At 40.5% G+C, this 27,037-nt stretch overlaps 1 protein-coding gene across 7 annotated transcripts in view; it reads left to right on the top strand.

Moving 5' to 3' along the window:
* pam (peptidylglycine alpha-amidating monooxygenase) overlaps window positions 1-27,037 on the top strand; it is a 212,053-nt gene that overhangs the window by 24,586 nt on the left and 160,430 nt on the right. Inside the window, exon 1 of one of the 7 annotated variants that reach the window (XM_048527244.2) lies at window positions 13,617-13,742. The exons of 5 other annotated variants lie outside the window; for them this stretch is intronic. The gene's annotated coding sequence lies outside the window, so the exon portion shown is untranslated. Of the gene's footprint in view, window positions 1-13,616; window positions 13,743-27,037 lie in introns of those variants that run through there. One more of the 7 variants, XM_048527245.2, reaches the window with a different exon arrangement.

Genomic DNA, 27,037 nt, shown 5'->3' with positions numbered 1-27,037 from the left:
ATGGCACCACTGATCTGGCTGATGTTGCTGTTTTCCCCTGAGAGACCATTTCCCTGCCCCTCCTCGCCAAGACTATTCAAAATGATATACTTGTTTGAGAGGGGAATAGCCACAAAGGACTCCTGAAATGCCTGGCCCTCTGACAGACACTTATCCATCTGGCTGAAACTTTTCATTATTATTACCTCTAATACATTACTGCAGTGGCAATAATAATGTGGTGTAATGTTTGGGGCTTCACCATTCTTTGACACCAGGTCCTACATGATCCCCTTCTCAGTCATGGTGAGCAAGCCTTTCTCTCAGAATCCGCCTCAGTCACTTCTCACTTTTGTCAGAAAGTAAGCAAGATACATTCCCAAATGATGGTGATGTTATGGATTGTGGAGACTGCTTAAGTGAACTGGCCATTACAACTCATTTATTTTTCCTTTTTGATTTACTCCTTAACTGTGCCTCAATGTAATTTTGTCAGAGTGGGGACGAGAATTGGAGAATTGAGTTTAAGCCTAAACATTAATTAGATTACCTTGTTTAACTTTGCACTGCTGTTAATAATTGTTAATAATTAGCTTTAATCTGTAATAAGTCTTTGACATGTGCTATAAATCCGGTGTCTGGTATTCATTGTGCAAAAAAGTCTGGTTATGAGCAATTTTGAAGGTCATTGAGTGTTTTAACCTGACTGTGTTGGGAATTCAGGTATAGGGAGACTGATTTGATTTGACTTCTGTCTCTGTGTTATAGAGGTATCTAAAATTGGGATCAGTCTGGACAGAGTAGATAGAAAGGATTGAGGACCAGAGGCTGTGGATTTGTGGTAATTGACAAAGAAGCAATAACAACATGAGATACTGTTTTCACAAAGCAAGTGATTAATGTCTGGAATTCACTCTCTGAGACTGTGGTGGAGGCAGGTTCCATTGTGTTTCAAAAGGGTGATTCTATGATATAGATTTGCTCTCTGGTATTAAAAGTTTAGATTTTTTATCTGTTAGATTGCCGGTGCAACAGCATACACTGGAGTTGCATGTTGGTGTCGTGCAGAAATCTGACTCCACTGACTGAGGATTTGTTCATGAAATTGAGAATTCTCATTTTTTAATTCCCACACATCTGGAAAGCTTTGATAAAGCTATTTTAAATCAGAGAATTCAGCATGGACTGACTCACTTAAGCTTAGTTGATCCCCAGAAAAACGTAAAAGTCTAACAACTGACTATAGTTCCTGGCGAACTTCATGCCTGAATTCCTGACTCGTCACTAACCATTCCCCCACTTCATGTCCCCCAAGGACAGCCTGTCATCAGTCACCCTACCGTCACATCTACCTTATGTAGCCTTCCATTGAAGCTGACAAAGTAACTTGCAGTACTGCCGGTCTTTTAAATCATGGAATATGGCAAACTTAAGCTGCAACAGGGTGTTCTGAGAAAGGGTTGCTCAACCTGAAATGTTAACTCTGATTTCTCTCCATAGATGCTGCAAGACCTGAGTTTTTAACAGCAATTTCTGTTTTTGTTTCTGATCTATAGCATCCACAGTTCTTTTGGTTTTTATTGCAATAGGGGCATGGTTTTGACAATGATTCACTCCATTGTTAGCTGTGAAGATTCCTAGGCAAGCCTTCCTGTTTTCTAGCTGGATTTTTATCCTGTCTGGAATTTTCCACAGTTGAAGCCATATAAATGTCAGTGTACGTTTCTCTGTCTTATCAGGGTCAGAAATAAGATTTTAACCCTGAATGAAGTTACTTGGCCTTTACTTGAAATATAGTTGCGCACTGAATATGCTTAAATGGCAAAAGAACTTTAGTTCTAATTTTAGATGAATTTTTGATTCTATACCTTTCTGCATTCTAAGAAGTTAAAAGGCTTTTATTGTTTTTTGTGATTTGCGGAAGACTGAAGATTCAAGCCCTTCCTTGTAGGACCTTGATGTGTAATTTGGATACATAGTTTGGTGCAGTACTGATGGAATGCTGCATTGTCAGAATTTGTCTATCAGATTCTGGTAAAGTAAATCCCTATCTACCCCTGTCCAGAAGAGTTGACCTTTGAGACCAGACTGGTCCACCAATCAATTATACCATAATTGATCTGTACCTCAATTGCAATTAACTGCCTTTGCTTTATACCCCTAGATACCCACAGCCAACAGAGATCTATGGATCTATACTTGAAAATGTCAGCATTAGAGGCTTTTTTGAGGAGAATTCCGGATTTCTACTACCCTTTATCAACCAAGTGCTTTCAGATTTCAAACCTGAATGCTCTGACAGTACTTCTGGGATTGTGCTCCCTTGTTGTGGCTTCCCTCTTTTAAAGAAAATAGTTTCTGTACCTGTTTGCAATCTTTTGCCATTTGAAACTCCTTGATTATATCAGCCCATCAGTATTCTATAACTTAGAGTTTCTGAGCTAAATTTATGTAAACAGCCAATGAGGATTAACCATAAATCGTCATTGCAATGTTAGTAAATCTGAATTACATTTTGTCAATACAATTAAATCTTTTTCTGAGGTGTGATACCCAGACTGAACCCTGTAGTTCAGATGACATTTTTCCAAAAGCCTTGTGCAATTGAAGCCTAAGTTCACAGATTCTATGAACTTAAGCTTCAACTGTAGAGGGCTTTTGGGAAAATGCCATCTGAAGTGCAGTCTTCAGTTCTGGGCATTACACCTCAAAAAGATTTCCTTTGCTTTTTGGGGATAATAGGAACTGCAGATACTGGAGAATCTGAGATAACAAGGTGTAGAGCTGGATGAACACAGCAGGCCAAGCAGCATCAGAGGGGCAGGGAGGCTAACATTTCGGGCCTAAACTTCTGAAGAAGGGTCCAGGCCTGAAACGTCAGCCTTCCTGCTCCTCCTTTGCTTTTTGTTGGGTGTAAGGGCAAAATTTTAGTCCTTTCATATATATTTTGTGTTTTTTGGCTAATTTTTAATGCATATGCATAATGTGTGCACAATATGTGGATGTCCAAATCTCTCTCCCTTTCTCTGCCTCTGGTTTCTCACTAGTTAGAAAATACATTCTTTTTGGGATTAGATTTAGAAAAATTGACCTTGAATTCCCCACATTCAATACAATTTGCTAGTTTATCTGACTCATTTGATCTAGTCTACGTACACATCCCTTTATTGTTTCCAGCTCCCATCTGCTCTACTTATTATGCTTGTCAATTTAAGTCGTGTAATCTTGTATATACAACTTTTTTTTCACTTAAGATCTTAATAATTATTGTACAAAGGCAAGCTGACACTCCAGGTTCTGGAAATATTATTTGTCAAACCATACCAGAGTGCATTCCTTTCACTACTACTGTGTCCTACAACCTGCTTTCAACCCATGTCACAAGATTTAGTTCTTGTGGCATTCATTTTGACATGAAAACTTACAAATGTATTCTGGAAGCTCATGTAGACTGTAACTACAGATACCTCCGTCCCTGTTATGATTGTGACCTGACTTAACCCTCAAAAATTCATGTTTATCCTCTCTTAGTAGGTCAATCTTGATCCATGTCTGCCTTAGAATTTTTCCAACTGTCTGCTTTCTTCGCTTTATCAGGGAAAGAATTCCAAAGGCCACTAGGATTTTGCCCACCAGGTCTGCTGAGTTTTCTCACCGCACGTTACCAAACTCACATCATTTAATATCTACCTCATCCCTGTGGCATCCTTCGTGTCTGTATCTGGCCCATTTGACCACACAACATCTTCCTGGAGCAACTCACCACTCAGTGAATACCCCAATTCACTGGAATCACTTGTACACATGCCATCTTTCTAAAAGCCCATTGTGTATTTGGACAAGCGCTGTCTGTCTAGACCTGGTGGCAGGGAAATTTGATGCTCTGCTTTGCAGACAGTGTCCTCAAGATTCTGCTGAATTGACTATGCAGAACTGGGATTTCCTCACCCCTCAAGACCAGAAGTGGAGGCTACAACACAAGATGATGCCAGCCTATTCCAAGGTCGCAACCCAGTTCCATTACTCTTAATACCTGGCTCTCGTTTAAGGAGAAAAGCAGCCCCTAATAGGTCAAAAAGAGTCACGATGGGTGTTGGGCTGCTGACGTTCATCTCATTACAGCTTATGTGGAGAGAACCTGACTCTGACCAACCTGTGCTGCTGAATAACTGTCTCCAAATTACTGGGCTGGTATCACAAGCTGCTCTTGACTTGTTGGGTTCCCCTAACCAAAGGCCATCCCTCTTGTCTTGACTGAGATCTGTTAACAACCATGTCAGAAGACAAATTAATATTATCTAGGGAAAAAAGTGTAAAAATAGCACTGTAAACATCCAGTTAGGCTCGTGCTGAGTGAGTGCTCTGGTAGTGAGCCAAAGATGGGACCTGGACTAGTCCGTAAATTGGGCGCATGTCCCTGAATGCACTGTTTCCTTGCTGTAGCATTGCAATGACAGTTGCCACTGTATCCCAAGTTAAATCATTGGAGTATAGAAGCATCCTGCAAGTGGGTTGAAGGTCGGCCATAAGAGTTGTTAAAAGTTGGCATGTATCTATGGTAATATCTGTGGATGTGGGATGTGTGTGGCTGGTGAATTCACCACATACCTACTCTGATTTCTCAATGTTTAGTAGGATAGGAAACCAAATGGCAAATTGGGCCATTAACAAGGTCTTTAACAAACAATATTCTATCTATTTGGCAACTCTGCTGCATAGTCAGAAACTGATCATAGAATCCCTACAGTGTGATGGCAGGCCCTTCAGCCCAATACATCCACAACATCTCATCCAGGCCCAGATTATATGTTACAGGGTAATTTGGCATGGCCAATCCACCTAGCCTGCACATCTTTGGAGTGTGGGAAGAAACCAGAGCACTCAGTGGAAACGCATGCAGACACTGGGAGTTTGTGCAACCTCCATGCAGACAGTCACCTGAGGGTGGAATCGAACCTGGGTCCTTGTTTCTGTGAGGCAGCAGTACTAACCACTGAGCCACCATGCTACCCCAACTCACTTAACAGCTTGTCAAAAATTTCAGTGATGGCACAAGATGCTTCTGATGTTGAAATGGACCTTGCTAGACTTCTCCTCTGCTACAAATCTCATCACATCTGATATCCCTGAGATCTCTAAGATCCTGTTCAATATGCTTCAATCAAATCTTTTCTTACTCTTCTAAATTCCAGCAAGCCTAACCTTACCATGTAAGACAACCTGCCCACTCGAGAAATTATTCTAGTAAATCTTCTCTGAGCTACCTCCAGTTCATTTTTCCTTTAGTAGGTAGCCAATTATACACAGTATTTCATATGTGGTATAACAGAAGCTTAGACTCCCTACTCCTTTATTAATTCTTTCTTGTGATAAATTATAACTTTCTATTAGCTTTTCTAATTACTTGCTGTATCTGCAGATTAACCTTTTGCAATCATGTACTAGGACAGCCAGATCCATCTGCATCTCGGAGCTCTGTGATCTCTCTCTATTTTAAATTGTTTATAATTCTTCTGTCACAACAGACATTCACATATTCACATATTATATTCCAACTGCCTCGTCTTTGTTCACTAACTTAGCCTTGCAATATCCGTTGAATCTTGTGTCCTACCTTGCTTTGCGTTTTCAGAAAATTTAGCAACCATGCTTTCTGACACTGCATCTAAGTCAAAATTGTAAACAATTAAGGTTCTGGTCCCAGCCCCAATCCTGTATCATACCATGCAATGCGTTTTGCCAAACTTAAAAAAAAACACATTTACATCTCCTGACTGCTATCTAGGACGGGGATGTTTCCTCACTGCCAACCCCCTGACTTTGGGAGGCAATTGCAAATCATCAATGAGAACCATTGCCAAGAAAAAGAACATCAGTAGACAATCAGCCAAATACAAATTTTCAGGCAGAGGACACATGAATAAATGTATCATTCAGTCCCAAATTAGAATATCTAATATCTTCCTCACAAAATATTAGATTAGCAGATCTGCTGTTACATGGATTTGCTGTCCCATTTTAAAATGTTTACTGTTTTCTAATACAATGGCGCAGTTCCAAATAAAGAGTGCTCATCCACTTTGAATGCTCCTTATTAGAAATTTTCAGGATTGGAGAATATTTCATACACCTTTTCTTTGGTTACCTTATTTGAAAACATTAATCAAGCATGGCCCTCCTCTTGGTACTTGATTTTTCATTGTGCCACTGCTATTTTGACCTCTTCCAAGGAAAATTGATGCAAGGTTGTCATTAGCAATTTGGCCATTGCTGACCATGGTATGATTCCATATGTCCTTTGTTTGGTCTGTGTGTTCTCCTGCTGTTGGCTTTGATATCTTGTGAAGAGTTTTCTTTTGTGTGGTTCTTAATCATCTTTTCATTCCTCAAGTTGGTTTTTACAGCTTTCCAAGTTTCCTGCGTTTCCTGTTCATGTAATATTAAAGTGCTGCGCCTGTTTTTAAAGGATTTGTTGCATGTGCAGGTGATCTTTTAGGTCCCATCCATTATGCCTCAAACAAATTAACAGTTGACCTGCCAAACAGCATGTGGGTGTAATTAATTCACCAAGAAACATGGGATAAAGGTAATATATGAATAGTTATTTTTCCACTTTAGTGCATGTTTTATTCTATTTTGGGTATATTTCAACCAAAGCTAGAAGTGTCCACCTGTTAGGTTGTGTAGAATTGCTGATTTCAGAACATTAACCTGAATAATGGAGCAATTTTCATATGTTTCTTTGTAACAGCAGAGTATTGTTCTTATCAGTAACCCTGTAACATTTATTTCTCTGCTGTTTTTTCTCCTTTGTTAATATTACTTTATTCTGTGTATTAACCCTTGATGAACAAGAGGGAGTATGTTAGACACTCAAAAAAAACCCTTTAAGGTTACAAGGGAAGAACTTGCTTTATACACAGTAACTTAGTGAGCAGAGCTAATGATTCAAGCATAAAATTATTTGTGAAATATGCACAACATGCTTGTTTGAGACACATCATTTTCTGTGCCATGGAAATGTAACATTTCAGTATATTAAATTTGCAATACCTGTGCAATGATATGAGAAAATTGTTTATGGAAGTTCAGAAATAACAGCTGCAATTCACCGTGCACTGAATTCCAGCTAAGTCAGTAGACTGTCTCAATTCTTCTACTTTACTGAATCATAATTTCTGTCTTGTTCTCTCTTTCCCTAGCTTTAAAAAAATTTCTTGCCTTCTGGTAAATCACCCTTCCAACGTGATGTGGTGCTGCTGTTTGATGCCTGTTTTTGCTCTGCGAGGTGCACGGGGATTGTGTAGAATTTGCAGACTTGCTAGTTGGCCCTTTGCTGATCATCATCCATGAATGGAGTAGTTCCTGTCTGTTAACTTACTAGTCCAGACCTATATGCCTGCCTTGGATACAAATGCTCTCTTTCCCATCTCTATGATGAATTCCTAAATCAATTTGTCTGCCTGGCTGTCTGTTTTATTTATTTATTGTCATTTGTTACAAAATGCTGTTAAAAGTATTGAACAGAATCGCTATTCTCTGGCACCATCTTAAAAACATGGAAAAATAAACAAATACGTTGAATACAAAGGCAGAAAAACTAAACAGATAGTGTTCAACTTTACTGTTTGTTTTAAATTATTAATTCTGGGGTTGCATTTTACAGCTTCACAACTCTGCATAAAAGCTACTTCTCTCTGTTCTCTGTCTCTTAAAAGTACCAAGATTGTGAGGAGGCAAGTTTTATAGCATATTGGTTGAGTTTCTCATGCGATCTTGTTCTTCTCAGCTTGTTACTTATGCATGTATGGATAAAATGTGGAAGATTGTGAAGCCGTCTAGCATCTTACAGGCTCCGATGTCCAAACATCAAATTTAAAGTCACCTGGACTTTGTAACTCAGGAGCACCACCTGGAGAAGGCGGGTGGAGGAGAGGTGAATTGTTAGATTTTAAAGGCGTCAATAAATATAGGGAGAAAGTGGGATTATGGAATTGGGATAAAGGATCACAATTAAATGGTGGAGCAGGCTCAAAGTGCCAGTTGGCAAATTTCTGCTCTGAGTTTGTTTCTGTATTTCAACTTTTTTGCTCATTAGCTATACCCACTTCTGGACATGTCATTTTCCAAGCAAGAAGTGCCAGTATGCTTCAGTGGTGCCTAGCTAAGGGTTCTATGGAAGTGAAAAGCCCTTGAGATAAAATAAGTTCTTACCCCGTGTATGGCACAAACGACCATTTCGGCTGGACAGAGATGACAGCAGGCGCCAACGCTAGTGGGCAACTGAAATGAAATTGGCTCCAGTGCTTCGAGATCAATGAGGAACATGTAACCCTGTCAAGTTGATGCTTCATGTTCCTATGCTTCTCAGTATTGTAAGGTTGCTACTGTTGGGGACTTGCACAGGAGGTTGAGTGTCAATCATTTCTATCAGATGCTTCATTGCAATTGATGTTTGTCACTTCATTGCACTGTTGGTACCGTGGTCATACTGACTGTCACATCTCCCAAGATTCACTGAAAATATAAAAGAAGTTACAACACTGAGTTGCTCTCAGAGCATCAGCTCAACTGCCTTTCGTCACAGCTAAGAGAATATATGCCAAGCTTTCCACCAAAGACTTGCATGGGAGAAGACACAACCGCAATAAATGACCTTTTGAGTTGAGCTCCCTTTCAAATTCACTCCCACTTGCTTCCTCTAAGTAGGTTTCCTGGCTGCAGCCAGTCTGACTGTTTGGACAGGCTGGATGGCCAGATCAGTCTTCACCCCTAACAGTGTAAGCATTGAACAACAAGCAAGTCTGCATATGGCTGAGACTTCTCATGAGCTGATCAATGCAGAAAGGCTTTATTGCTAACACTGTAAGTGGTTGTGTGAAGAAACACTTTGATTATGAAAGAGCTAACTAACTAAAGAAGTTTGTACTCAGCAGAGCTTGGAAGATGTCTATCCCATCAGGTATACTTCTCAGGATTTGTGATTGCACAGGACTGTACCTGTTAATGCAATTCCATTTAAGCTGCGGTGCTAATGAGCATTTATTCATGCTAATGAAAGCAAAGCTGTGTCCTGACCATGAAGATCAGGAAAGCTGATGCACCTGAAAGCAATCCATGTAACACAAAGGGATCTTGTGGCACAGTTGGTAACGTCCCTATCTCTGGACTGAGAGACCCATGTTCAAGCCCAACCTGCTTTGGGGATGTGTAATAACATCTGTGAATGGGTTGATTATAAAAGTAGGATAGATAATAAAGAAAAGGGCTGTTGTGGAGCAGTGATGGTGTCCTTAACTCTGAGTCAGGTGGTCTGAGTTCGAGCTTTTGCTTCAGTGATGTGTAATAACATTGCTGAGCAAGTTGTTTAGAAAAAAGTATCTGAGAATTAATAGAAAATATTCAGTCCATGATTGGGAAACTGAATTTTTGCCATCTGTCCAATTGGGTTCCCCTGTACACCCTTCTCAAAGCTCTGTCTGAATGGGCAGGGAAAATTGCGCTCGCGTTTCTGTCCATTCTTTACCATTTATTTGGAATTGTAAACCCTCCTATCAAATTCCTGTGCAATAATTTTGTTCTAAAGAAAACAGCCTTAATTCTGAGCTGCCTTCAGATTTTTACTCCTTCATGCTAAATTGTTTCATGGTTAATCTTTTGTATCATTTCCATTGCCTTAATGTCCTATCTTTGATTTGCAGCCCTAAGTTATCACAGCTCCAAATATGATCTGACTAGAGTTTTAATGATTATCATCATTATATCTGAACTTCTACACTCTATGTCTTGCCATAATACATGCATTTTTCAAAGATGATGCTAGTACTTAAGTTGATCACTCGGTTCGCAACAAACAACTGCACCTCCCAGTCACAAACCATTTCAACTCCCCTTCCCATTCCTCAGACGACACGTCCATCATGGGCCTCCTGCAGTGCCACAATGATGCCACCCGAAGGTTGCAGGAACAGCAACTCATATTCCACTTGGGAACCCTGCAGCCCAATGGTATCAATGTGGACTTCACAAGCTTCAAAATCTCCCCTTCCCCCACTGCATCCCAAAACCAGCCCAGCCTGTCTCTGCTTCCCTAACCTGTTCTTCCTCTCACCCATCCCTTCTTCCCACCTCAAGCCGCACCTCCATTTCCTACCTACCACCTCATCCCGCCTCCTTGACCTGTCCATCTTCCCTGGACTGACCTATCCCCTCCCTACCTCCTCACCTATACTCTCCTCTCTACCTATCTTGTTTTCTCTCCATCTTCGGTCCGCCTCCCCCTCTCGGCCTATTTATTCCAGAACCCTCTCCCCATCCCCCTCTCTGATGAAGGGTCTAGGCCCAAAACGTCAGCTTTTGTGCTCCTGAGATGCTGCTTGGCCTGCTGTGTTCATCCAGATCCACACTTTGTTATCTAGTACTTAAGTTGTTGTTTTTAATATCTTGAGAATCTAACTCCAAATTTCTGTCCAAGCTTATTAACATTAGCAGCAGAATAGATCAGAGAGAACCAGTTGATATGTTTTTGGGCTTGTATAAAATTTTTGATGAAGTATCACATTAAGAGGTTGGTGTGCAAAATTAAAGCACAAGGGATTGCAGGTATTGTACTGACATGAATTGAAAGCGTGATTACTCGACAGAAAACCGACTGTGACTGTTTCCATTTCAGAGCAGAAGGAAGTGAATAGAGGGGTATTGCAGGGATTAGTGTTTGGGGACTCCAGGCAGTCACGATATCGATGAACAACTTGGATCAGGATTTCGAATATAATATCTCCAGTTTTACTGACAATACAAAACTGGGTAGGTTTGAGTGGTGAGGAATATGTAGAGGTAATTTAGAGTAGGTGATGAGTGGAAATATCCGTGAATATCCAGTATTCTGTGGAGCTGTCCACTTCAGTAGGAAAAGCAGACTGGCAAAGTATTATTTAAATTGTGATAGATTGGGAAATATTTACAGACAATGGACCTGAGTGACTTGGTACACTAGTCACCATAAGCTAGATTCAGGTGCAGTTATCAGTCAGAAAGGCAAATGGATTGTTGGGCCTTCAATGCAAAAGGCTCTGAGTTACAAGAGCAAGGAAATCTTACTGCAGTAGTCCAGGGCATTGGTAAGACCCTAATAAATTATATGCTGGCATAGAGCAGATTCAGTGAAGGTTCACCAGATTCCTGTGATGGCAGAATTTTCACGTAAGCAGTGGTTAGATTTACTGGTCTTCTATTCATTGGCATTTAGAAGAATGAGAAGGGGTCTCATTGAAGCATATAAAATTCTGATGGGATGGCCAGACTAGTTGCAAAGACAGGAGATCAAGAACAAGTCTTAGAGTACATTGTAGGGCATTTAGGACTAAAATGAAGAGAAGCTTCTTCAGGGAGTGGTGAACTTGTAGAATTCACTAGTATGTAAGGCTGTGAAGGCCATGTCACTGAATATAATTAGAAAAGAAATAGATTTTTTGGCACTCAACGTATAAAGGGATATGGGAAGACAGCAGCAGTACGGCATTGGGATAATGAGTCAAGCACGATCGTTAAATTGCGGAACATATTTGAATGGACAAATGACGTACTTTTGTTTTCTTTGCTTCTGAGTTTAAGTAGCATTTCAGCAAGCTGTGAGGAGTTTTAAAGTCTGGTTCCATTGAAAATTGACCAGCATTCATAATTTGGAAGTGCCTGTTTTGTAATTCACTTTGATCTCAGTCAGGGAATTTTTTTGCAGTGTGTCTGGCTGTGCAAGTTTCATTTTACGAACAAATGTTACTTGTAAAGATAACTTCCAACTCTTGTATAAAAACATGGTTGAATGGATGTAGCACAGCAGTCAGTGGTAAGTTTACTTTATTATAATGTGTTAGTCTTGGGCATTGTGAACACAATCTGCTAGGAAGCCAAATTTAAAGCAGTGCATATATCTCAAGGGCTGAAGGAAATTGCAGATATCGGAGGGGTAAGGCCATAAAGGGATTTGAAAATCGAAATGAGAATTGTGCTAATGTTAGTGCCTTCGCCATGCAAGATAGAACTGTCTTCATCCATTCCTTCCCCATTTCTCCATTTCTGTCTGCCAGACTGCTCCTAGTATATGATGAAAAGCTTGTGTTTCATCCCTTGCTTTAATTCTTTTGCACAGTGAAAAATCTAGTCTTTCTTTATACATTTAAAACTCATCCTGTGTTCATTCCCTCTTGCTATCAAATCACTAACCCGTCCAATCATCAATCAGTTCCTTGAAAATCACATGATTATTGGACACTGCGCAGAGCCCTAAACCACCACCAAGAAACTACAGTCCTGCAGGTGCTTTGCAAAACACAATGATAAAATTCAACAAAACTCATGATGAGAGATAGAAAGAGGTGTAGATGCTGGAGTCAGAGATAACACATTGTAGAGCTGGAGGAACACAGCGGGCCAGAGAGCATTAGAGGAGCAGGAAAGTTGACATTTCTGGTCAGGACCCCACTTTAGAAACTCATGGTCACATGTATTTCTAAATCTCCTGATTCCAGCTAAACTGTTGCCAAATTAGTGTGAATATTAACAAAAAAGCTACTCATAATATACCAATATATTTCTTATTCTACAGATCTACATGTATACTTGTGTTGTCAAACTACATACTAATTGCATAAACATCATAAAGTTTGAGAGGTTTAACAGTGTAACAGTACTTCTGCTGGCTGGTGATCTGATAACAAGAAGGCATAAACCCAAGATGAATTCTCATAGGGCCTTATTTTCCTTGCTGCAAATATAACAAGTGTTGTGAATTATTTCATATGCTTATTGTATTGCTTCTGATATACAGTGAACAATGTTAAAGGAAATGAGCAGATGTAGCTTATCTACAGCATGGAAGTAGTAACAGCAGAGAAGACATTGGCCAAATGGCTCTCTTGTGCTGAAGGTTCCCTGAACAGAACGTCTTGTCACCTTTTACGTCCACTGTGCTGACAATTCCATGATTTGGTTACAGATGCAACACTTTATTCTGTCACACATTTGCTTAGATTTTACCCAATTTTTAATTAATCAGGAATTACAATCGATCTTGAACATCTTAAAATTAATGGGTATAACAATTTAAGTTTAGAACTTTACAGCTACTCTCCCGAAGGTGAGCTAACCCTGTCCTATTTCAGTGTTGAATTGATAAGTTTGCCAGCCAAGTATTGGTGCGTTTACCTGCTAAGCAGTAGAAAAGAGGAGACGTCACAAGCAAAAGGTAACAAAACAGAATACCTGAGAATACAATTGCTATCAGTTGAAAGATTAATTAATGCAATGCACATTCTGGTGTTTTACCTGTTTAAGATATCACTCACCACCTTTTCAAATGTAAATGTACGTCAGAAGAATGATATTGATGGTTTCTAGTGCTGATCAGTAGCACTGTTCTATAATTAGAGAAGTAGCTCTTTCATAGCTATATAGTGTTTTTCCATGCAGTAGATATCAAATTAAGACTGAATTTTATTGCCTATTCAGAGATGTGAAGTTCTGTGGCTGAAGCTCTAGGAAGTTGCTAAAGCAATTAGAGGTTTCCATCTCTCTGTGCAAGATCTGGTTGCCATAGTTGCTCCTGCAGCAAAGTCAGCAGTGATGATGTCAATAGGAATGTAGGTCTGATGCATAGCGTCTACACTATAATGACTCACTCGTTTAAAAGGAGCCGGCAGTCCCACAGCCATCTGTCTATCACACTTGGATGCATGTCTTTGAAGAAAATGCAGGCTTTTCATTGTGTAAGTGTTTTATGCAAGTACCCTTGTGTTGATTTTAATTATTTTGTTGATATGTTTATAATTCACCATTTCGTTTGAGGATGCACCTCTGATAGGAACAAAATATATTGGTATCTACTACAACCTTTATCATTTAAGTACTTGAAGTGGTGAAAAAATTATGTTTTCATTTGGGACTATGGGCATTTTTTTTCTTTCGTGCATTGTGAGGCTAATCTGTCTAGTTTTGTGCAAATTTATTGTGATTGAGATTTCTGTTCTGATTTCCATTGCTGCGGGGATAACTGGAGGCTCCTGTTGAGTTTTTAAATGTACTCGTGAACGCTTGCTGAATTTGGGCTTCTGTAAGGCACTTTAAGATTGAGTAAAGTCAAGTTTCTTCATCAGTAGGATGTTGTACGATGAATATTATTATTACAGTATGTAATAGATTAAAATGGAGCAATAAACCAATACAAATTGTCACCAAACAACAAGAATCAGCTCATTTAATTATTAAATCGAACATTGTTGTAGGGAATCTGATTTTTTTTAAAACTATGTTGCATTTTACATGATGTCATTCCAAAGGATGCATCAAGAGAGCGTCTTTTCATAACTTGAATTAGTTTTCATTTATAAAATATTGCTGTCCATAACAACATGGTTTTATTTAATTGTGGATCTTTAAAGAGTATAAAAAGATTCTTCTTTTGAATTTACATACATATTTATGTCTGCCATATTGTTGTGAAATAAGCAATCATAAGAGGTGCTGTTTTATGCAAATTAAACAGTTCGTAATAGAATGGCTGATACAATCACTTCTGTTTCCTGTGAATTGAAAAAAAACCCACTTAATTTATCATGTGTTTTAGAACAACATTAATATTATGTAATTTATCTAGCATGAAATTGGGAGGTATGCTTTTACCTAGCTGCCTGGCAAAAGGTTCCAAGCTAATATATTAAATAGGAATGAATTCTGTAAGTTCAGAAACTCATTGGCATATCAGTACTGCATTGTATAGAAATCAGCAGGGCTGACCATTTAGGTGGGCTGTGTTGCAGAAATCCTTTTTGTTTTGGCCTTTCACATCATAATGATGTGGGACTAAAATTCTATTAGTTTCTAAACTCAGTTTGCTGCACATAGTTCTGCTAATTTGTGTATGTATTATAGTCTGTTCCTAATTCTGCACTTATGTGTAGAGATTTTATTTTTGCAGTTATTTTGAATCAAATACAGTTGCATTTATAATGCATAAGAATGCATTTTCATAAGACCATAAGAGGTAGGAGGAGGAGCAGAAACAGGCCATTGTGCCCATCTAGTCTGCTCTGTCATTCAGTCAGATTATAGCTGATCTGGTAAAACTGAACTTACCTGCCTTTTCCCTATAACACTCTATTTCTTTCCCGATTAAAAACCTGTATCGGCCTTGAAAATTCTTAACGACCCAACCTCGACAGCCCTCAATAGTAAAGCATTTCACAGATTCACGATCCTGAGAGATGAAAATCTTCCTCCCGTTTGACTTTAATGTGCGACCCTTATTCTGAGATTGTGCCCTCTGGTCCTCTGTCTGTTGGCATTTGTTGCATATATTAAATATTGAAACCAGTAGCTTGTCAGTTATTGGTCTTAGCGGGAAGCTGAGTTCTGAGTGTATCCTTGCCAGATGCCATCGACATCTTGCAAAATCAGGCGTATTTTGTAAGGATTTTCTTCATAACTTTTAACCAAACTGTCAATTTTAACATATACTTTAATGTGGTAAGAATATTAAAACTAAGCTGGAATTTTTAGGAATGCTTTGATTAATATTTCTTACTTGTGCATTGGAATATGAAAATTATTTTATAAGTGAAAGCAGGAAAAACATGTTTTGAAACTCATCCCTATTGTAAAAGCTTGAACCTCTTGAAAATCATAAAGATAGGATTCACCATCAATATTTAACAGATCTTTCTGGAAAATATAATTCATGTTGTTGCCATAGCTGCACTTGCAGCACTCTGGCACCTTACGCAAATGGTCAATTTCCTGCGTGGGTGTTGGAAGATGATTCAGCTCCAAAGGATGTTGTGGCTGAATCCAATTTCATCTTCAAATAATGCCAAGACTTGTGCAGGTGCTACTGGCTATCAGGCAGGGGTAGAAATGTTCAGTAATTCCTACTGAAGAAACCTTCCGTTTGTTAACAATGTCCAATGTGAAACAGGGTACTCTGTCTTTCATCTGCACATTAAATCTGATTTGGTGCAATAGGAATATGTTGTGACTCTGACCTGGACATTGGTCATCTTGGTATATGATTCTCAAAAATGAGGAAAATATAGAAAGATAGAAACTTCCATGTTAAGTAAGGCTTGGTGAATTTAATGTACTAAAATAGCGTACTGGTAAGTGATCACCTTAGACTGATTTCTGCTTAATTTTCTTCGGCATGAAGTGAACAGGAGACAAAATTGGAAGAGAACAGACGTTTCACTGGCTTATGAGGCTGGGAGGAGATAACAACAATAGGGATGGGAGTGAAATTGTAGCAGTGAATGATATTATCAGAAATTATGCTTTGTAAAGCAATGTTGATCAATGGGATTTTGATGTTCACCAGACATGGTTATCTGGTCATTATTTTGATTCTCGCAGCCAAAACATATGCAATTGGAGAATCATGCATGGTGTACTCTTGTGCAAGTTGGTGTAAAGCTATGGCCAACAATTAATAAACGCTAATTTGCAATATTTCCATGTTTGTTTTTCTTCATGTGGCTAGTGGTAGGCCGTCAGGGAACATACTTTTAAAGAATGAAATGCAATTTTAATTTGTGGAAAGGTGTAACATTGTTTACTTCAATAAAAAGTGAAAGATCATAGAGTTATAGAGTTGCACAGCATGGAAACAGACCCTTTGGTCCAAATCATTCATGCCAACCAGATATCCTAAATTTATCTAGGTGCATTAGCCAGCATTTTGGCCATATCCCTCTGAGCCCTTCCTGTTCATATATCTGTCCGGATGCGATTTAAATTGTAATGACTTTTTTTAGGTTTTGTATAATTTCCATTAAAGGAATCCAAAATACTACGTAATTCTCCGAATTAAGGCTCTCACCTTAAAAATATGCCCCGTAGTTTTGAACTCTTCCACCCTAGGGGAAAACCTTTGCTATTCACCTTATTTATACCTCTCATGATTTTACAAACCTCAACCTCCTACACTTCAGTGAAAAAATGAACCAGCCTACTGAACACTCTAGTCCTGTCAACATCCTGGTAAATCTTTTTTGAACTCTTGGTAACCTTTCAACTACTTGCTTAATAAGAATCTACCTATCTCTATCTTAAAAATATTCAATGACTCTACTTCCACTAATTTTTCAAGAACACTCATGCCCCTCTGTGAGAAGATATTTCAGTTAATCCTTTTTAGATGGTGAGCCCTGACTTTTTTCTTCCCCTTCGCTGGAAGCATCTGCTTAGTCAAGATCCCTCAGTATTTGTTGGTTTTAATCAAGTTGTCTCTATTCGTCTAAACCTCAAATATAGGCTTAATTTGTCCAGCCTTTCATCATAAAATACCGTGCTCTTTGAAGGTACGAATCTAGTAAACATTCCCTGAATTGCTTCCAATGCATATACATCCTTTCTTCATTAAATAAGGTAATCAATTCTGTGGACACTCCTCCAGGTGTGATCTCATCAGTGTCTTGTATAAATTAAACACAACCTTGCCTGTATCAGAGATAATGGGAACTGCAGATGCTGGAGAATTCCAAGATAATACAATGTGAGGCTGGATGAACACAGCAGGCCAAGCAGCATCTCAGGAGCACAAAAGCTAACATTTCGGGCCTAGACCCTTCATCAGAGAGGGGGATGGGGGGAGGGAACTGGAATAAATAGGGAGAGAGGGGGAGGCGGACCGAAGATGGAGAGTAAAGAAGATAGGTGGAGAGAGTATAGGTGGGGAGGTAGGGAGGGGATAGGTCAGTCCAGGGAAGACGGACAGGTCAAGGAGGTGGGATGAGGTTAGTAGGTAGATGGGGGTGCGGCGTGGGGTGGGAGGAAGGGATGGGTGAGAGGAAGAACTGGTTAGGGAGGCAGAGACAGGTTGGACTGGTTTTGGGATGCAGTGGGTGGGGGGAAAGAGCTGGGCTGGTTGTGTGGTGCAGTGGGGGGAGGGGACGAACTGGGCTGGTTTTGGGATGAAGTGGGGGAAGGGGAGATTTTGAAACTGGTGAAGTCCACATTGATACCATATGGCTGCAGGGTTCCCAGGCGGAATATGAGTTGCTGTTCCTGCAACCTTCGGGTGGCATCTTTGTAGCAGTGCAGGAGGCCCATGATGGACATGTCATCTAGAGAATGGGAGGGGGAGTGGAAATGGTTTGCGACTGGGAGGTGCAGTTGTTTGTTGCGAACTGAGCGGAGGTGTTCTGCAAAGCGGTCCCCAAGCCTCCGCTTGGTTTCCCCAATGTAGGGGAAGCCGCACCGGGTACAGTGGATGCGGTATACAATCTCCCCTTCCCCCACTGCATCCCTAAACCAGCCCAGCTCTTCCCCCCCCCCACCCACTGCATCCCAAAACCAGTCCAACCTGTCTCTGCCTCCCTAACCTGTTCTTCCTCTCACCCATCCCTTCCTCCCACCCCAAGCCGCACCCCCATCTACCTACTAACCTCATCCCACCTCCTTGACCTGTCCGTCTTCCCTGGACTGACCTATCCCCTCCCTACCTCCCCACCTATACTCTCTCCACCTATCTTCTTTACTCTCCATCTTCGGTCCGCCTCCCCCTCTCTCCCTATTTATTCCAGTTCCCTCCCCCCATCCCCCTCTCTGATGAAGGGTCTAGGCCCGAAACGTCAGCTTTTGTGCTCCTGAGATGCTGTTTGGCCTGCTGTGTTCATCCAGCCTCACATTGTATAACCTTGCCTGTGTTGTATTCCATTTCCTTTGTGATAGATTAAAACAATCAATTAGCATTCCAAAACCCTTGGCACACCACTTGTTGCGTCTTGCCAGCTTGAAAAATACTTATTTGTGATTAACTTCTGATTTCGGTTAGCCAGATAACCATCGATTCATGCCAATATGCTGCCCCCTTCATATTGAACTTTAATTTTCCACAGTGCCTTTGTGGCTTGTTAACAAATACCTCCTGAGAATCTGAGGGTATTGCATCAACCAGTTCCCTTTCATCCACAGCATGTTAGTTCCTCAGACAACTCCAGTAGATTTGTTAAATATGCTTTCCCTTTCACAAAATCATATTGGCTCAGTCTGATTAATTTGAATTTATTCAAGTACCTGGCTATATTTTCTTTGTAATAACTTCTAACATTTTCCTATGACAGGTGACCCAGTTATCCATACTTTCCAGTTTCTGTTGGCTAAATAATCATTTATTCATGCCTAGTATGTATTGTACATTATACTTTGGCTACAGTCTGTCTTTTGTGGATTAACCTCTGATATGGTACCTTATGTCCTTTAGAAATCCAAGTACGCTGCATTCATGAGAGCCTTTTATCTACCTTCTTTACTACTTCCTCAAAAAAACTCAAAATTAGTCATTTAGTTGTTCAGAATTTGAGTATTGTTAAAAACAAGATTCATTTTGTCCAAGCTATTCACCTTGTACTCATTAGGTCGAATTGCAAAAATACAGATTAAATGGGAACATCAGCATTCAAACTGTGAGAGCAGGATGTTGATTGGTTGACACGTGGACAGTGGTTGATAGAAGTCTTGCCATAGAGAATACACCAGTTAATGACTTCTAATTGCAGCCACTTCCTTTACGACCCTATGATGCATGCTTCTGTTTTCGGTTAGCCAGATAACCATCGATTCATGCCAATATGTTGCCCCCTTCATGTTGAACTTTAATTTTCCACAGTGCCTTTGTGGCTTGTTAACAAAAACCTCCTGAGAATCTGAGGGTATTGCAACCCTCATGCATTAGATCTAATAGCTTTTCTACAATCTTTTCGCTGCTGCTGATGATGACTGTTCCTCCCACCCTTTTATCTTTTATTTTTCAAATACCTTTGGGCAATTTTCAGCAGTGAAGATAGGCACAGAAAACCTGTTTATTGCCTTGATCATTTTGTGGTTTTTCATTAACAATTCACCACATAAAAAGCAGCGACATGGTAACTCGGTGGTTAGCACTGCTGCCTCACAGCGCCAGGGACCCGGGTTCAATCCCACGGACAGGCGACTGTCTGTGTGGAATTTGCACATTCTCCCCATGTCTCTGTGGGTTTCCTCTGGATGATCCGGTTTTCTCCCACAGTCCAAAGATGTGCAGGCTAGAAGGATTGGTCATGCTAAATTGCCCATAGAGTTCAGGGATGTGTAGATTAGGTTGGTTACGGGGGATGCGGCTGGGTAGGATGCCTTGAGGGTCAGTGTGGACTTGTTGGGTCGGAGAGCCTGTATCCGCACTGTAGGGATTCTGTGATTCTGTGAAAAAGAGCCAGTACTAGCTTCAGTTACTCTTGAAAAATACTTGTAGAAACGCCTATCTGTTATGTTAAGTCTAACAATTTTCTTTCATGCTATTACTGTCTTTGTTTTCTAGTCCTTTAAAATCTGTTGAATCATCTGACCTACCAAAAACTTTCACCGGATAGTATGTTGTTCCCTTCTACTTAATTCTATCCCAAACTTTGTAAATTCAATAGGGGAAGTGATGACTGAGATTAGATTAGATTCCCCACAGTGTGGAAACAGGCCCTTTGGCCCAACAAGTCCTCACTGCCCTTTGAAACATCCCACCCAGACCCATCCTCCTATAACCCACATACCCCTGAACACTACGGGCAATTTAGCATGGCCAATCCACCCAGCCTGCACATCGTTGGACTGTGGGAGGAAACTGGAGCACCCGGAGGAAACCCACGCAGACACGGGGAGAATGTGCAAACACCACATAGACAGTCGCCCAAGGTTGGAATCGAACCTGGGTCCCGGGTGTTGTGAGGCTGCAGTGCTAACCACTGAGCCACCGTGCTGCTCCACCTAGTGGTATTCTCACTGAACTGTTAATTCAGAGACCCAGATGATATTCTGGGGATTCCAAGATAATAAAATGTGAGGCTGGATGAACACAGCAGGCCAAGCAGCATCTCAGGAGCACAAAAGCTGACGTTTCGGGCCTAGACCCTTCATCAGAGAGGGGGATGGGGGGAGGGAACTGGAATAAATAGGGAGAGAGGGGGAGGCGGACCGAAGATGGAGAGTAAAGAAGATAGGTGGAGAGAGTGTAGGTGGGGAGGTAGGGAGGGGATAGGTCAGTCCAGGGAAGACGGACAGGTCAAGGAGGTGGGATGAGGTTAGTAGGTAGCTGGGGGTGCGGCTTGGGGTGGGAGGAAGGGATGGGTGAGAGGAAGAACCGGTTAGGGAGGCAGAGACAGGTTGGACTGGTTTTGGGATGCAGTGGGTGGGGGGGAAGAGCTGGGCTGGTTGTGTGGTGCAGTGGGGGGAGGGGATGAACTGGGCTGGTTTAGGGATGCAGTAGGGGAAGGGGAGATTTTGAAACTGGTGAAGTCCACATTGATACCATTGGGCTGCAGGGTTCCCAGGCGGAATATGAGTTGCTGTTCCTGCAACCTTCGGGTGGCATCATTGTGGCAGTGCAGGAGGCCCATGATGGACATGTCATCAAGAGAATGGGAGGGGGAGTGGAAATGGTTTGCGACTGGGAGGTGCAGTTGTTTGTTGTGAACTGAGCGGAGGTGTTCTGCAAAGCGGTCCCCAAGCCTCCGCTTTGTTTCCCCAATGTAGAGGAAGCCGCACCGGGTACAGTGGATGCAGTCTCCCCATCCCTTCCTCCCACCCCAAGCCGCACCCCCAGCTACCTACTAACCTCATCCCACCTCCTTGACCTGTCCGTCTTCCCTGGACTGACCTATCCCCTCCCTACCTCCCCACATACACTCTCTCCACCTATCTTCTTTACTCTCCATCTTCGGTCCGCCTCCCCCTCTCTCCCTATTTATTCCAGTTCCCTCCCCCCATCCCCCTCTCTGATGAAGGGTCTAGGCCCGAAACGTCAGCTTTTGTGCTCCTGAGATGCTGCTTGGCCTGCTGTGTTCATCCAGCCTCACATTTTATTACCTTGGAATCTCCAGCATCTGCAGTTCCCATTATCTCTGATATTCTGGGGACCCAGGTTTGAATCCCACCGCAGCAAATGGTGGAATTTGAATTCAATAAATATCTGAATTAGGAGTCTAATGATGGCCATGAATCCATTGTCGATTGTTGGAAAAACCCCCCTCAGTTGATACATTGTTGTCTAGAGTTATTTCAGTCTTATCTTGTACAGTAACTTTTGGAACAGGAGTAGGCAATTCAGCCCTTTGAGTCTACTCCTCTATTCAGTATGGTCGTGGCTGATGATCCTACTCTGTATCTTGTTCCTGCTCTTGCCCTGTACCCTTTGATCACTTTAGCCCTAAAGACTGTGTCTAACCAATTCTTGAAAATATTTGGTGTTTTGGTCTCAACTGTTTCCATGGCAAAGAATTTGTCAGGCTCACAACTTTTCTGGGTGAAGAAATTTCTCTCATCTCAGTCATAAATGGCCTGTCCCATAGCTTTAGATTGTGTCGTGTGGTTCTGGACATCAGGAACAACCTTCCTGCATTTACCCTGTCTAGTCTGGTTAGATTTTTATGGGTTTCTGTGAAATTCTGTTTCTCCTCCCATTCTTCTTATATTTCATACATCGTGAGAGAAAATTGGTTGACAAGAGATCCTTGGTTGGTGGAGTTGTTGTCGTGGAGAATACACCAGTTAATGCCACTGCATTCCTACAGTCCTACCTTGCAACTCCTGTTCCTAGTTCACCTTGGTTAGCTCTAGCTTTGTACCCTAATAATGGCCACTATTTAGGTTTAAAACATTTGTCTGGCACCACAGTTTTCTACTTGAAGTAGGTGAGTGTTCAATTCTATTATGTTTATTATGTAGAGGCTCTTTTATTATGAGATTATTGATTAATCCTGGTTTGTTGCATATTACCAGGCCTAGAATAGCCTGATCCCTGTTTGGCACCAGAATGCATTCCTCTGAGAAACTGTCTTCCACAAGCATCAAATTATGGTTGAATAGTCATGTCATAGCCTTGGCCACCTGGTAGCCATGCCCTTGAAACAGCTGTCTGGGACATACATATTTACTCCTGTCTGTGCTGACAATTTTCTCACTTTGTTACGAATGCAGCATATTTTCATATGCACTTTCCTTGGGTCTTTTTACAATTAGTTGCAAATTCTAGCCTTTTTTTGTCGGTACATTCTTTTAAGTTTGATAACCGTAGTGTGACAGGAAGGGGTACAATGTTGATCAGATTACATCTGAAGTCGTCACTGGTGTCTGTGCTATGATACCTTGTTTGAAACCAGGTTGAGGGCATCTAGGTTGTGAAAAATCCGAATGTACAATAACAACCTGGTGATTGCTAATGAAGCAAAGAAGTTTTTGGCAGGGTTTTTAGTTACAGCTTTGCTTCATTGCAATGTTGAGTCAGCCTGGATAATTTACTCATTTATGCCTTTCTGATGTTGTGAAAGAATAAGCAGAATGTAAACTCCTTGTAAAACAAGAGTCTAAATGGAGTAGATGTGGAAATGATTGAGGAATGTGAGTTTTAAAAGCATGATGTTTTGAGATGGTGCTCTAAATTTTAATAAAATGAAAACACTGAAGTGACCTACATTGAAATCTGCCTAATAAGTTTAGATAATAAGGTTGTTGGATATAAAAGAAACACCTGGATTGTTTTACTAGGTGGACAAAAAGGAGGAGATAATGGCAGCAACATCTGTGTTCACAGTGGCTAGATTGCTAATTTTCAAAGTTCCAGAAAGTTGCTGAAAATGTCAGGTTTTAAATAGTTGTACTTCAGACTCTCTATTTGAATCAATGGTAAGTTAGAGTTATAATCTAATGATAGCTAATCAGCATTTCTACCTGGATACATGATATCGTGATTAATGGATTTGAAAATGGAAGCGTGTAGAAGAAGCCATTATGGTATTGCACACTTAGCTAGTTTGCCTGGATCTGAGAGAGAGACAGCAGCTATTGGCAGCAAGGCACTGTGGTTTACGTGCAACAGTACAAGTAGGAACTTGTGCAGTAATTGAGAGGACGAAATTCATGACAATTTAGAAAAAGGCTGTTAAATTCACATAGCTTTCACCCAAAGGAAGAAGCTCTGAGGGAGAAAAACTTCACTTTGAAAGATAATTCTAAATTTTAAAGTTTTTGCAGTGTGAAAAAAGAACAGAAAGAAACACTCGGAGAGCTGAGAATTATGTTGGACTGGTTCTAGGAGAATTGAATATCTACTTTGTTAGTATTAAGTGATTTTGTGAAGTATGTTTTGTTTGCGTTAAAAGGGAAATGGGAATGTCCTATCTGTGGTTTCAAATACAATTATGGACAAAGAGTTATTTAGTTGTGGATGCTTTTGGTCCACTTTACAATAAAAATCTTAAACTTTGAAGTCATATGGAGTCATCTTTACAACGATTGTTGTTTTTAACAAAATTAAAATTTCAATTATCAATTTATTATGATTACAGCATTTGAAAGTTGTCAACAGTGACAATACTTTTTTTAAAAAAGCTATGAAATATGCAAACTGCACACTGCAATCTATGTCTAGCGAAATAGAATCCAAAATTAGTGATGTTATGTGAAAATTACTTGGAACGTAAGTGGGACCAGACCTTCCAAAGTGGGGATCAAGACATCAAGTGGGGTCCCATGATGAAATTTTAGCATTGCAAACTCTAAGGCGACAATGGGCTGACCCTCTTCTGCCTGCTGTCATAAGTCTTTACTGCTCACCTAGGGTGGTGAATATTTTTAAGTATTGAAATGTGGCTACTTTTAGGGGAAATGTGTGGGATCACTGGCTTGAACTCAGATCAGATCAAGGCAGCATATTTTAGTACGGATATATTGACCTTGGAGGGAATACAAGATAGGATGACAAGAATGACACCTGGTCTTCAGGGGGTAAGCTATGAGGAGAGATTATACAGATAGACAATCTGTTTTCTCTATAATTTAGAAAGTTAATGGATGATCTGATCAAAGGCTTCAAGATATTAACATGACAAGACAGGACAAGTAAAGATTAAACTGTTTCCACTGGTTGGAGATTCTGGAAGTAGGGGTCATAATCTGAGAATAAGATCTGTTCACAAGAGATGTCAGGAAACAGAGCTAAACACAAAGGATGGTTGATGTTTGGAACTTTCATCTCCAAATGGTAGTGGATGCAGGTTCAATTGTTAATTTTAAATCTGGCATAGATAATCTTTTGTTAACCAATGGTAATAAGGGATATAGGCCAAAGGTAGATATATGGAGTTAGGCTGCAGAGCAGCCAGGACCTCATTGAATGGTAGAACAAACTTGAGGGGCTAAATGGCCTACACCTATTCCTGTGTTCCTATGTATCTACAGTACACATTTCTTCATCCTACAGAATGACAGTTACAAAGTCATGGGTAACGTGGGACAGGTAAATTTCAAGGCAATGAATTTAAACTTCCTTCCACGGACTGGAACACTGGTGCGACCCCCATTGCACTATTGCAGTGTCAGAGCTGCCATCTTTCTATGAGACTTCAACCTTGGAACATAAAAGATTCCATGCTGCTATTTTGAAGAAGAGCAGAGGAGCTCTGCAGTGTCTTGGCTGATATGTTGGTTAGGCGATGAATAACTAAAACATATGGTTCCCCGTCTTGTTGCTGTTTATGAGAACTTGTTACGCACAAATTGCCACATTCCCTATGTTTAACAGTGACTACACTTTAAGCAAGCTTCATTAACTCTGAAGCATTTTGGGATCCTGTGGAAGTGTGAGATGTTCCTACTGTTTTACTTTGAATGCTTTTCGAACATTATTTCAAAAGCACATCTTCAAGCTGTTAGGATAAACCTTTATTGTATTTTTGGCTTCCATTTCTAATGTAGTCTTATTGTCTTCATATGAATTTCAGTCATGTAATTGGAAGTATATCAAGAATGCAGCTTTGTGATGCAATTAATTTGAAACAAACTGATGATTGTACCCCTGTTTATTATGGATGGTTTCTGGAAACCACGTCAGCTGCAGGGAACGGGATGACTGAGATAGTAATACTGGTGTTGAACTGTGCAGAAATTTTAGTGTCCGTGGAAGTTACTTTTAATTATAAATGCACAATGTTTTTATTAGGACAGATAGCAGTCATTCTGTGGCATTACCACAGGTAAATAATAAGTTCGTTGTCTATTTTATGCCTTTTTGTGGGTCATTCACTCTTTTTGCTTCCCTTCCTTAACAGTACTTTTATCTCTGTGTAAGTTTCCTGTTCACACTATTTATCTGTTGTATGGCCACTGGCCATCTTTAAAATTCTGATTCTTCCCTCTTTTATTATGTCCTATCCATTAGTTAGTAATTTTAGTTTTTACAACCTCTTTCTATCCTCCCCAGAATTTGCGCTTCCGTCATGTTTTTTATCATTACTAAATGTGGACGCATTGTTTGTCCTGATGTTGGTAGTAGGGAAGATGCTCATATACCAGAAAAGATTTACAACACACCACTTGTGAAACAGTGACATGATTAGACAGAGCCAGCATGGATTTACACAATGGAAATCATGCTTGACAAATCTAATGGACTTTGAGGATGCAACTAATAGAGTTGATTTGAGAAGTTACCCACTTTGGTAACAAAAAAAGTAAGGTGATTATTATCTGAATGATGATAGATTGGAGGAAAGGGGAAGTACAAAAAGACCTGTGTGTCCTTGTACACCAGGCACTGAAAGAAAACGTGCAGGTGCAACAGATGGTGAAGAAGGCAAATGACATATTGGCCTTCAAAGCAAGTGGTTTTGAGTACAGGAGCAGAGATACGATTCTGCAGTTGTACAGGGCTTTGGTGAGATCACACCCGGAGTGCAGATTTTTGTGCAGTTTTGTTCGATTCTGAGGAAGGATGTTCTGGCATTGTGGGGATTGTCGGGGTGGGGTTTGGGCACGGAGGAGTGCAATGAATGTTCACCAAACTGATTCCTGGGATAACAGGACTCACATATTTTGAGAAACTGGACTATGCTCACTCGACTTTAGAAGAAAGAGGGGCAGATCTCATAGCCTATAAAATTCTGGACGAGACACGATAAATCCAGGAAGGATGTTCCAATGACCAAGGAGTCTAGAACCAGGGGCCACAATCTAATGCTAAGGGGTAGACCATTTAGAACTAAGATAAGGA

Source organism: Stegostoma tigrinum, chromosome 3 (genome assembly GCF_030684315.1).
Source record: "Stegostoma tigrinum isolate sSteTig4 chromosome 3, sSteTig4.hap1, whole genome shotgun sequence".
Lineage (NCBI taxonomy): Eukaryota > Metazoa > Chordata > Chondrichthyes > Orectolobiformes > Stegostomatidae > Stegostoma > Stegostoma tigrinum.
The sequence above is the reverse complement of the archived record's forward strand: the minus strand, read 5'-3'. Positions and strand labels throughout refer to the sequence as shown.